Source organism: Lepus europaeus, chromosome 4 (assembly GCF_033115175.1).
Source record: "Lepus europaeus isolate LE1 chromosome 4, mLepTim1.pri, whole genome shotgun sequence".
Lineage (NCBI taxonomy): Eukaryota > Metazoa > Chordata > Mammalia > Lagomorpha > Leporidae > Lepus > Lepus europaeus.
The window spans coordinates 20,267,330-20,280,189 of record NC_084830.1 but is presented as its reverse complement, the minus strand read 5'-3'; the positions used below and the strand labels follow the sequence as shown (position 1 = coordinate 20,280,189).

General features: G+C 41.9%; 1 pseudogene; it reads right to left on the bottom strand.

Annotated features, from left to right (window-relative positions):
• LOC133758655 (telomerase protein component 1-like) overlaps positions 1-12,860 on the bottom strand; it is a 59,266-nt pseudogene that overhangs the window by 32,229 nt on the left and 14,177 nt on the right.

Sequence of the window (12,860 nt, the reverse complement as noted above, 5' to 3'; positions counted from 1 at the left end):
GGCCTGTCAGTTCTAATCAAATGATGTAGGTTCCTGAGCTGCACCTCTGATCCTACTTTCAAAGCATGTACAAGTTTAAAGTAAAGGGGATTGAATCACAGTTGTTTCTATGAGATAAAGTGGCGGGAATAACAGTGTACTAAGCTTCCTATTTGCCAATTCTGGTACAACTAAGAGAGAAAGGAACTGACCATGAAAGGACTGTGTCATCATGGGTTTTATTTCATTCTCTGGAATCAGAAAGAGATAAAATTATTGGTAGTTGATCTTTTTACACACTTTTATTACACTATTCCATGAATCCTCAAATCCGGTCATACTCTAGTGTTTTTTTCTTGCATCCCATAATACCCTTTAAGTGGACAGAGGACTCAGAACAGATCATTTTTAAAAAAGAAATAAAATATAGTTCTTCCTAATCAGTTGCCACCTACTTAATCTCTCAATTTAGAAACAATACACTTATATTTGGGTAAAATGTTTTCTCTTATTTTTCTTTTTTTTTTTTCCTATTTATTTGAGAGGTAGACTTATAACCAGAGAGAGGGAGGGACAATGAGAAAGGTATTTCATTGGCTGGTTCACTTCCCAAATGGCCACAATGGCCAAAGCTGAGCCAATCAGAAACCAGGAGCCAGGAGCTTCTTCCAGGTCTCCCACATGAGTACAGATGCCCAAGCACTTGGGCCATCTTCTACTGCTTTTCTAAGCCATAGCAGAGAGCTGCCTCAGAGGAGGAGCAGCCAGGACACAAACCATCTCCCATACGGGATGCCTGTGCAGCAGGCAGAGGCTTAACCTACTGTACCACAGCGCCAGCCCCTGTTTTCTTTATAACCAATTATTTGACCCACTAGGGGTTACAGATTGTAAATTTATATTATCATCAAGAAAGTCGACCATTCTATTATGTTTGTTTCCTGAATGAGCACACTATGAATCTTTTCTCTCTGATAAAGTCATGTATGCTTTCTAGTTTGCAATTTTATCTTCATTCTTATATTTGAATCACATAAGTCTATGAAGTTAGTGTAGGTTATGATTATCTCATTCTACAAGTGAATAAACTGAGGTTTGGAGAAATAAACAAACTTGCATTGAACCACTAAGTGGCAATACAAGAACTTTATTCCATATCTCCTCCTAGCCAAGCTAATATCCTCTGCCATAAAAAGGGCTTTCAAACCTTTTATCTTCAAAGCCAAGGATCTTATTCCTTGAACTGAACTAATTGGTTGATAACCTAAAACAAGTGGCCCTGTATCTATGGTGATCAAAGACTAAGAAACCACTGACATGATAGACCATATTCAAGCACTGAAAGAAAGATCAAAATAGATGATCTTAAGAGTTTATTCAAAGCCTGAAATTTTATGATCAGCAGAATTACAAAAATAAATAAATTTCTTCCCATTTTTGTCCAGGCTATTTTTGTAACCCATTGCTTTTCTACTTTCTCTCATTGCATTTGATTTTCCTGTAAAACTGAGAAAGCAAATGCTAGGGCCTCATGTGAAAAGGCCAGAATTGACATAGCAAAGTCATTGCTGATACCCATTCCCAGGACAAAAGTTCTATCATTATCAAGAGGAGGTCCAGTACATTTAAACAACTTTTAACAGCTACTGTAATTCTATGTTTGTGTGTAGATACACACATGGCTATCTATGGGTAAGTGTTTTTTTTTTTGATACTTTTAACTTTTTAATTTTTTGCATTTTTGCTGAAAAAATTGTCAAACAGAAGCATTAATCAATTTTGAAGAGAAATAAATCAACCCTCTAAATAAGTTGTCACTCTAAATCTTTGCTGTAAAAAATAAACACAATTAAGACTAAAGATGTTAGGTCTGAAAAAAAGAATTTTGTAAACCCAAGAAGGTGCTCTCAAGAGGATGAGTTACTCTTCCATGGGAGAGAAGAAACAAACTCTACCCCCTCCAAAAAAAAAAAATGAAAGAATATCAATCTGGAGTCAAGGCTACTCTGTAAAAACAATGAGAGTATACAGATGTGCTAAGATCAGTTACCATCAAGCTCTTAAGGTGGAAGGGAGGGAAGCAGATATTCATGTCAAAATTGTCACTTCATTCTCCAGCCCACCCTGCAAAATTTATGTGCAGCCAAAATCTAGATAACTTCTACATTTAAACTGACTTCTGTTTTACCATGTTTATAGGTATTTTCATTACATGTTCCAGTTTTCAGAGACAAAGTGAAGCATAAGCATTATGTCCCATTGAAGGAACTATTACAGAAATTTCAGTCTTTCAGCAAAATGCCATTGATCAAACTAATGTAGCAAATCTTTAAAATGGAAATAAACCTAAATTCAGAAAGATAAAGAGCCACAAAAAATGGAATAGATTAAAGAAACTTCTTATTCAGAGAAATGTGCTCCCAGTGTACACACACACACAATAGCTGTATTGTATATGTCTGAAATCGTGTGTGTGTAGGCAACACTTAAAAATCTGAATAATGCTAAGTGTAAATATTGCCACAATTATAACTTCAATAATTTATTTTAAATGAAATTATAAAAATAGTGACTTTTATATTGAAATTGCATTTATTTTAGCTCTAATTTGAAATTACATTAAATATATTCAAATTAACTAGAAAATCCCATTTCATAATCCACATGAGTACAGTAAAGCAAGAAAAGAGGATTGTCATCAGTTAAGCTTTTCAAATAAACTATCTTTCCCCAAAGAAATATGAAAGTCCATAGAAACTATTTTTGTACTTAATGATATAGTGGAATGAATATTGCTCAATGTAGGGAAAAGATTATCACACCATAGAACAGCAGATACAGTTATCTTACAGCTCTATAACATCTAGAATTGCAAGAAAAAATATTTCTAAAAGATCATTTTTAAGTAAAGCCTCAGGTAAATGAAGCATTATTTTAATACATTATTTTAGAGTTTCATCTGTGATTCCATCTTGATAGAAAACTAGGCCAGTGAGAAGACATGGGCCATGAGAGGTAAATAGAGCCACAGAATGGAGAATTATTAGTACCATATAAAGAAATACATACTTAATACTTTCATGCAGTCATCAATACAGGTGTATTGAGCACCTATCAAGTGGTAGGCACTTGGGAGTATATTGGTTTATATATGCCATTCAGTTTTTATCCTTATCCAGCAATGTCACTCTTAGCAGGTGGAAGAGAAAATATTAAGAGTGAAAAGAAAATAGGTGAACACAGATAACTCCTACAGCTGAATGGAAGCAATAACTGTATTTCCAGGATAGGAGTAGAACAACAGCCTCTAAGAGTTTGAGAATGATATTCACAGTAATCCTACCACCACCAAGTCCAGAAAGTGTTGAGAGATAGGCAAAAGAGTCATCCAAACAGAAATCAAACTTTCAGCTCTACCACTGATGAGTATCTATAATGAAGTGGTTCAACCTGACCCTGCTACTGGACTTACCGAGTCCCTGTATCCATCAAATCTGAACTGGGGATAACCCACTCATCAGGAAAGTCAAGTGTATGGAGCTAGCCCTGCTGAAATGACTGCCTCCCATTGACTTGCCTCAAAGACATCAAGCTCAGGTGATGAGGGCACAGAGAAACAACCTTCAAACCTACTAGTAAAAGGTGGCTCACTAGTCTATTCCAAGTAGGTTTATCTGGACAAGGCAGAGGAAGGATTGAATGCTCCTAGGGAAGACAGAACAAGACAGATCCTGAAATAGGCTGATTCTTTTCTCAATCTCACAGATCAATCATTTCTCTTCCTTTGCCAAGAGGCAAGTACTGGATGGGGCAGCAAACCTAAAGGATTGCTCTGACAGAAACTCCAGGTGGAAAAGAAGAGTGAATAGTCCTTCCCCTTTTCTCCCTAAAACAAATACATATTAAGATGATCGTGGAGAATGTGATTTAATTTAATGTCAGTGAACAATTTTACTTAAAAAAGTGTTTTTAGGGGCAAACATTGTGGCACAGTGGCTGAAGATGTTGCCTTTTTTAAAAAGTTATTTCAGAAACTAAACCAAAGCAAGAACTCTGATACCCAAAAGAAAATCAAAATTACACACAAGGTCATCAGTGTTCAGCTGGTCTCCAAACCTCTGCCAGCTTGCCCGTATCTACTTCACACCATGGCTTCTGCTTTGACTGCCCAGAATCCACAGACTTATTTTTTGACATTACACATTCGCCAAAAGACAAAATCCTCTATTATTTTATTTTATTTTTTTTTTTGGACAGGCAGAGTGGACAGTAGAGGGAGACAGAGAGAAAGGTCTTCCTTTTTGCCACTGGTTCACCCTCCAATGGCCGCCGCGGTAGCACACTGTGGCTGGCGCACCGCACTGTTCCGATGGCAGGAGCCAGGTGCTTCTCCTGGTCTCCCATGGGGTGCAGGGCCCAAGCACTTGGGCCATCCTCCACTGCACTCCCTGGCCACAGCAGACAGCTGGCCTGGAAGAGGGGCAACCGGGACAGGATCGGTGCTCCGACCGGGACTAGAACCCAGTGTGCTGGCGCCGCAAGGCAGAGGATTAGCCTGTTAAGCCACGGCGCCGGCTTTATTATTTTTTTTTTATAATTTTTTTTTGACAGGCAGAGTGGACAATGAGAAAGACAGAGAGAAAGGTCTTCCTTCGCCATTGGTTCACCCTCCAATGGCCACCGCGGCCAGCGCGCTGCAGCCAGCACACCGTGCTGATCTGAAGCCAGGAGCCAGGTGCTTCTCCTGGCCTCCTATAGGGTGCAGGGCCCAAGCACTTGGGCCATCCTCCACTGCACTCTCGGGCCACAGCAGAGTGCTGGCCTGGAAGAGGGGCAACCAGGACAGAATCTGGCACCCCGACCAGGACTAGAACCTGGTGTGCCGGCGCCGCAGGCGGAGGATTAGCCTATTGAGCCACGGTGCCTGCCAAAATCATCTATTATTAATTTGAATATTGTTTTCTAATGTTTAATAATTAATTTATACATTTTCTTTTATTTTTATAGCTGCATGGCAGTTACAAGCACAAGGAGTCTACAACTTGTTTTATGTTCTTTATGTTTACATGATAGTAAAGTAAAAAAATTTGAAGGCTGCAAAATATTTATTTTTTAAAATGGCAAAATACATGACTTATAATTGGTCATTATTAGTCAACTCCTTACTGCCTCCCAATAAAAGTGACATTTGCCTCAAACAGACAATTATGAAATCAGTATATGAGGTGGTTTCTGGTGTAGTGATCAAAGTATAGATTCACTTGGATATTAATTTAATAATATAAGGGATGTGAAACAAAAATATGATTAGCAAATGGGGGTCAAAGCCTGGATAACAGACTAATAAAATTTATCACAAGAAAAACCTAACATGTGATGCATTCTGATATTTCTCCTACACACTTCCAATCAAGGATAACATGATTAAAAAGCAATTATCAATCATTTTAGTGTTGATGGATTATTCTCCTGAGAATTAAATGATCATGTAGATTAGCATGGCTATTTAAAAAACATGTTTCTTTGAAAGATTATATCCAGTGTCTTGAAACTAAATTGTAAATTAGCCACATAAAACACACATGAGAAAATTTCAAAAAGTTGGTGGAAAACGTAATTAAAGATAAGTTTATTTTAGTACAAAAATATTTTGAAATCCATACATAGTTTTTTTTTTTTAATTACATGTTCTCCATGAATTTTTTGGACACCCTTCTTATGCATGGGTTTCATTATTTGCACCAAAATAAACTTATCTCTCTTTTTTTTTTTTCAGATTCTCTGATTCTTTTTTTTTTTTTTTTTTTTTTTTTTTTTTTTTGACAGGCAGAGTGGACAGTGAGAGAGAGAGACAGAGAGAAAGGTCTTCCTTTGCCGTTGGTTCACCCTCCAATGGCCGCCGCGGTAGCGCGCTGCGGCCGGCGCACCGCGCTGTTCCGATGGCAGGAGCCAGGTGCTTATCCTGGTCTCCCATGGGGTGCAGAGCCCAAACACTTGGGCCATCCTCCACTGCACTCCCTAGCCACAGCAGAGAGCTGGCCTGGAAGAGGGGCAACCGGGACAGGATCGGTGCCCCGACCGGGACTAGAACCCGGTGTGCCGGCGCCGCAAGGCGGAGGATTAGCCTGTTGAGCCACGGCGCCGGCATGATTCTTTTTTTTTTTTTGCAATTATCTTTTTTTTTCTTTTTTTTTAACTTTTATTTAATAAATATAAATTTCCAAAGTACAACTTTTGGATTATAGTGGCTTTTTCCCCCCATAACCTCCCTGCCACACACAACCATCCCATCTCCCACTCCCTCTCCCATCCCATTCTTCATCAAGATTCATTTTCAATTATCTTTATATACAAAAGATCAATTTAGTATATACTAAGTAAAGATTTCAACAGTTTGCACCCACACAGAAACACACAGTATAAAGTACTGTTTGAGCACTAGTTATACCATTAATTCACATAGTACAACACATTAAGGACAGAGATCCTACATGGGGAGTAAGTGCACAGTGACTCCTGTAAAACATAACTTCTTTTTTTTTTTCATTTGTTAAACTTTTATTTAATGAATATAAATTTCCAAAGTACAGCTTATGGGTTACAATGGCTTCCCCCTCCCATAACTTCCCTCCCACCCACAACCCTCCCCTTTCCCGCTCCCTCTCGCCTTCCAATCACATCAAGATTCATTTTCAATATATATTAGGTAAAGATTTCAACATTTTGCCCATATAGCAACATAAAGTGAAAAAACTACCATTGGATTACTAATTATAGCATTAAATAGCAATGTACAGCACATTAAAGACAGAGATCCTACATAATTTTTTTTCAAATTAATTAATTTTCTATGCCATTTCCATTTTAACACCAGGTTGTTTTTTTTTTTCATTTCCAATTCTCTTTATATACAGAAGATCACTTCAGTATATAATTAGTAAAGACCTCATCAGTTTGTGCCCACACAGAAACGCAAAGTATAAAAATACTGTTTCAGTACTAGTTATAGCATCACTTGGCTTTAGATGACACATTAGGGACAGATCCCACATGGGGTGTAAGTACACAGTGACTCCTGTTGCTGATTTAACAATTTGACACTCCTGTTCATGGCGTCAGTAATCTCCCTAGGCTTTAGTCATGAGTTGCCAGGGCTATGGAAGCCTTTAGAGTTCGCTGACTTTGATCTTATTCCGATAGGGTCATAGTCAAAGTGGAAGTTCTCTCCTCCCTTCGGAGAAGGGTATCTCCTTCTTTGATGGCCCCGTTCTTTCCACTGGGATCTCACTCACAGAGATCATTCATTTAGGTCTTTTTTTTTTTTTCCATGATATTTTGGCTTAATCAACTTACTAAGAAAGTAGCCACTGGTGTTTTCACCTTTCTCCCTTAGGAAAGCATCTTCATTCTCAGGAGAGAAAGTATACATTGCCCTGAGTATTGCCCACAACAAGCTACAGGGTGGAGTTGGGACCTTGCCAGGGTTCCAAACAGCACACAGCCCCTTCTGATGTCCCTAGCATCGGAACAGTGACAACACTTCCATGCTGGGTCTCTCCCACAGCGTAACATCGCTATCCTTTGCAGCTGTCACCAGCGACTCAGGCAGCACATGGAGGGCTGTGGCAGAGCCCTAGTGGATCTTTGTACACAGTCGCATCATAAGCTGTGTGATTGCTGGCCAGCTCTCCAAGTTGTTTTCTGATTCAGAGCACATAGCTGGGTTTGCCCCTGGAGTCTGGGTCTCAGAACGTTCTGCTAGATGTTACCTGTGGTCCATGCTCCTTCAAGCTTGCTTTGGGTCAGATTCCATAGCATCCCATCTGAGCTCACACACAAAAATGAGGACTCAGACTCAGGTTTGACCTGTGTTGTGGATATTAGGGTACCACTAGGATTCTCAAAGCTCAGCAGAAAGTCTAGGCCCTCTGAAAACTCTCCTGATTCAATTTGCAGAAGGAAGGAAGGAAAGAAGGAAGGAAGGAAGGAAGGAAGGAAGGAAGGAAGGAAGGAAGGAAGGAAGGAAGAGAGGAAGGAAGGAAGGAAGGAAGATAGGAGGAAAGAGAGAGAGGGAGAGGGAGAGGCCAGAGCTGTGGCTCAGTAGGTTAATCCTCCACCTGAGGCGCTGGCATCCTATATGGGCACCAGTTCTAGTCCTGGCTGCTCCCTTCCAATCCAGCTCTCTGCTGTGACCTGGGAAGGCAGTAGAAGATGGCTCAAGTGCTTGGGTCCCTTGCACCCTCATAGGAGACCTGGAGGAAGCTCCTGGCTCCTGGCTCCTAGCTTCAGATTGGCAGAGCTCGGCCATTTGGGGAGTGAACTAATGGTAGGAAGACCTTTCTCTCTGTCTCTGCCTTTCACTGTCTGTAAATCTACCTCTCAAATAAATAAATAAAAATCTTTAAAAAAAAAAAAAGAAGGAGGGAGGGAGGAGGGAAGGAAGGAAGGAAGACAGGAAGGGAGTACTGGCTGAAGATTGTTGCCTGCTGCCTCAAAAGGTGTGAAACACAGCAACATCAGCCTCAGTGAGCTTGTGTTCCTCTTCGGGGACTGAAGAAGCATAGAGGGCATCAGCCTCCATGAGCCAAGAGACCAGACCCGATTCCAGGTGTGCAGCCACCATGTGGAGATGGGTGAGGAACTTAGCAACAAGGCCCTGGTTCTCACTCAGGAACAAGTGGTGAGTCATGTCTCCCAGAGGCACCAGAAAGCAACTTTGGAAGGTGCTGTGAGCCATGAGGATCACATCTTCCAGAGCCGACCTGCAGTGAGAACTTGTGCCATGTTCTCCAGCCCTGGCATCTTCCCATAGCAGTGTTTAGCTGCTGTCCTCAGAGGCACATCAGAGAGGCAGGGACTCACCAGGGCACTCCAGAAGGCCCTCTCCTAGAAAACTGTGCAGACTCTGAACAAGGTAGGCAAAGGAACCCATAGGGTAGGGGTCTCCAGAGTTATCATCATGCCTAGCTTCTTCCCAGCTCTGAGTCCCCCTGGGCAGACTCCTCCAGGCACTCCAAGCTCCATGCAGCTGGTCACAGTCAGACCACCTGTGTGACCTCAAGGCTGGCCAAGGCTTGGGGAAGGATATCAGGGCTGTGCTGCTGCTCTGGGGAACTCAGGATGTGCTGCAGCAGCAGGGTGACAGTGGCAGGCAGGGCGTGGGGTTCCTGACACTTGCTCACACAGCATGAAGAGCCACAGGTAATCAGTGACCAAACACAGATAGTGTGGCCGGCCTGACTCCTGCTTCACCAGCAATAGTTGTGTCTAGTTATTAAAAGACAACTCCTGGAGCCGGCACTGGCGCATTAGGTTAAAACCCTGGCCTGAAGTGCCGGCACCCCATATGGGCGCCAGTTCTAGTTCCGGCTACTCCTCTTCTGATCCAGCTCTCTGCTATGGCCTGGGAAAGCAGTGGAATATGGCCCAAGTCCTTGGGCCCCTACACCCACATAGGAGACCCAGAAGAAGCTCCTGGCTCCTGGCTTTGAATTGGCATAGCTCCAGCCATTGTGGCTATCTGGGGAGTGAACCAGTGGATGGAAGACCCTTCTCTCTGTCTCTACCTCTCTCTGTAACTCTGACTTTCAAGTAAATAAAATAAATCTTTAAAAACAAAAAACAACTCCTCCAGACACTTCCCACATAGAGCCAGCTCTTCTGTCTCCAGCTGGGCTTGGACAGACAGCTCCAGTGCCCCTAGAGCCATCACATGGACACCTTGGCTCTGCTTAAAGGTCTCACCCTGCCAACATCAGTTGACACACTCAGCTCCAGGTTTACCCACTGGGGAAGGATCTTTGGGACCCAGTCTGAGATCGGCTGCCCTTTCTGTTCCAATAACCTGTCAGCCCCATCAATGATCAGGACCAGGATCTGGCCAGTTTTCAGGAGATAGCTAATGTATCTTTCTTTGGAGGACACCAACAAAGAGACACTTGGGAAGCACGTGGTGCCAGAAAACCTGCTTGACCTTACTAATCCTCCTCTCATTTATTGTTTGGTTAAGGAGGATGGCTCTGCCCACAGAGACCTTTCGGGCAGCCAGAGACAGCCAGTACTTCCCAAAAGTATGCAGGGCCAATCTGATTTTTCTTGCATTTCTAATCACTACCCATTTCATCAGTGTGTATTGGAAGGAAAAGGCAATACTTTATTTCTGAGTTGAGTCTCAAGGTCATTGATGGAATTGTGAGAACTGAGGAATCTGGCTAGAAACGGCCAACTGTGGATCTCCAACTTTGTGTGCTGGAGGTGCTGAACAACACGTTCATGGTAGCAGGCACTGATTCCCACCTACAGCAGGTTACACACATTGCAGAGCAAGGCCATGAAGGGAAGTTTCCCATTGTCAATGAGCTCCTCCCAAACTGAAGCTTTGTTGCCCAGTAGTCTCAGCTCCCTGTCCCAGTCTCTGGCCTAGAGAACTTCATCCACTTCCCGGCTCTGCTAGAATCCCATGGCCCAGGGAGGTGACTTCGAGAAAACAGCTGTAGGTCGGAGGGGTGTCTGTCACCAAGCAGGGCTTGGACATGCTGTGCAGGCTCATGGATATGCAGTCACTGTACCAAGTTCTTCAAGGCAAACCCAGTGGAGAGTTCTCCTCTGGCACTTCACTGTAGGATGCCTCAAAATTCATCTTTCTTGTTTCAGAAATGGAAAGCACCATGGCAGGTTCTTCTTTGTCTCCTCTGTTTTGGAGAGCAGTGGGATGGCTCTTGGCCTAGTATTTCAGAGGGTTGTACTTAGCCAGCTAATACTTATAAACTGGGCAAATTTGTCCATCATAGCAACACAGATGCAGGCAGGCAAAGGTATCAGCTTGTTCTCAGCTCCTTCAGCCAGGCCTGTAAAACTCAATTCCTTGAATCCAATCAGAAGGCAGCTGGACAATGGCACAGAAATATCTGCACAGCTAGGGGCTGCAGACTGGCAAGAAGGCAGCAAAGGTCAAAACTTCATGGGCCACATCCCAGAGGTTCAGCTGCTGCCTTGAGGATGAATTCAGGTTCCAAGGGGGCAAGGTCCTTACAGATGTAAGCCTGTGTTATGTCAGCCACATTTTTCATAGTCACATTTGAGGCAACAGTAGAGCAAAGCAAGCTCATTGGAATCCTCTCCCCCAAGGGCCTAGTCAGCAGGCCCAAGTAGAGAGGCCACGTCCCCAGAGGTGAGCTTCAGAGCCAGCTCCACCACTTCCTCTTTCTCTCCCAGATGGTAAACAGGCATTAGGCCTCTGCCCCTTGCATCTCTTTTGATTTTTTTAAATTTTTCTTCCAAATAGGACCAATGACTCAAAGCTTCTCCCTGAGCTTTCTCTGTGATAGAGATGGGATTCAGGGCCTTGGGACAAGTCCAAAGATCTAGCTCTTCAAAGAGACGCTGAGACTTCCAGGTTGGAGCCTCAGAGACTCAACAATTTCTGGGGTTCAGGCTATATAAATCACCTTGCATCATATGTGGTATCTGGAGATACTGAAGCAAGGAGCTGGCAGACACGGTGCTCTTTAGGCTGGAGAGGGTTACTAGATACTGGTCCTCCAATCAGAGGATGTCTGAATGAGCAAAGCTTATCTTTTAATTTCACTTTCTATTAACTTTTTAAAGTATCCTTATATGCAGCAAATGTCAAATACATGCCATGCATCATATGAATAAGCAAGACAGAAGTAAAGCATAATTTCTTTGAACCCCACCTTTCTCACTGAGTCTTATTTGCAATAGATTGATAGTCCAGCATTCTGCTGTTGTAGAATTTTCCTAAGAGTAGGATGAAACTATAAGTCTAAAATATTTCCAGGTCATGGCATCAAGATCAAATAATGTTGTATAGAGAGAGTCTGGCAATCACTATGTTCTCTTTTCTCTCTCTACTCATGAGCACATTTGTCACCAAAAGATGTAAAACACTGAGTTGAGGCTGGAAAAAGAAAACTCTGTGAATTTTTCCCCTGGTGGCTATTTCTGCTCACTGTAATTTAAAAAACTTGATACCACCCAACTTCCAAGTCAAATTGATTGGTAAGTTGAAATCTAATATTAATTAATAAGTAATTACACAGCATATGCCAAATTGGTATCCAAATCCAAATGAGTTATAATTCTTGGCAACTTACATAATGAGTAGAAGTACAAGGGACACAGTCAAATTTCTAGCATTGAAATATTTGGTTTCCAAATACATACACTCTTGCTTTGAAATTTATAGAAGGCATTGGACCTTCTGGTAAATATTTTCATAAGTTGTTATTTAACAGTTAAAATTGTTTGCTAGTTTTAATCTGATATTTTTATTGTTGGTAAGCAATCTGGGAAGCCTAACTAGTTCCCTCATTTCTTTATTCTCTTCAAGATAGGAAGATAATTCTATTCTGAAAAACACTATAGAATGTATAATTTGATCTTTAGACTTTATAAAAGGGATGGCTAACAGTATTTTGTAATAATAGCATAGCCAAAATGAGAGCTTAAATTATGATTCAACAGCTAGATCACTTTGCCATGGGCTCAGAAAACAGGCAAAACCTCCCTTTTTTAAACCAAACAAAGGGAGAGAGATTTACTAATGACTTTTTAAAATATAATAGTTAAGGTGGTCATCATTTTTGACATAGCTTTCCTCATGGGCATTGTCTACCTCAGAGAAGAGCTATCTGGCCTACATTAACAAAAACCAGGAGGAAGAGGAAGCTCGGCCACAGAAGCAGTATAAAGATAGGTGACAGGCCAATTAAAAGCTGATTTACACAGTAATCTGCTATGAAAGAGACCCAACAGGCCAGTCCACTGCATTGGTTTCCAATGTGGAAAGTCAGGGTTTCAGCAGAAGTCAGCTTATGAAGAGCCCTGGTAGCTGTGCCAGCCAAGAGATGGGTCACTGG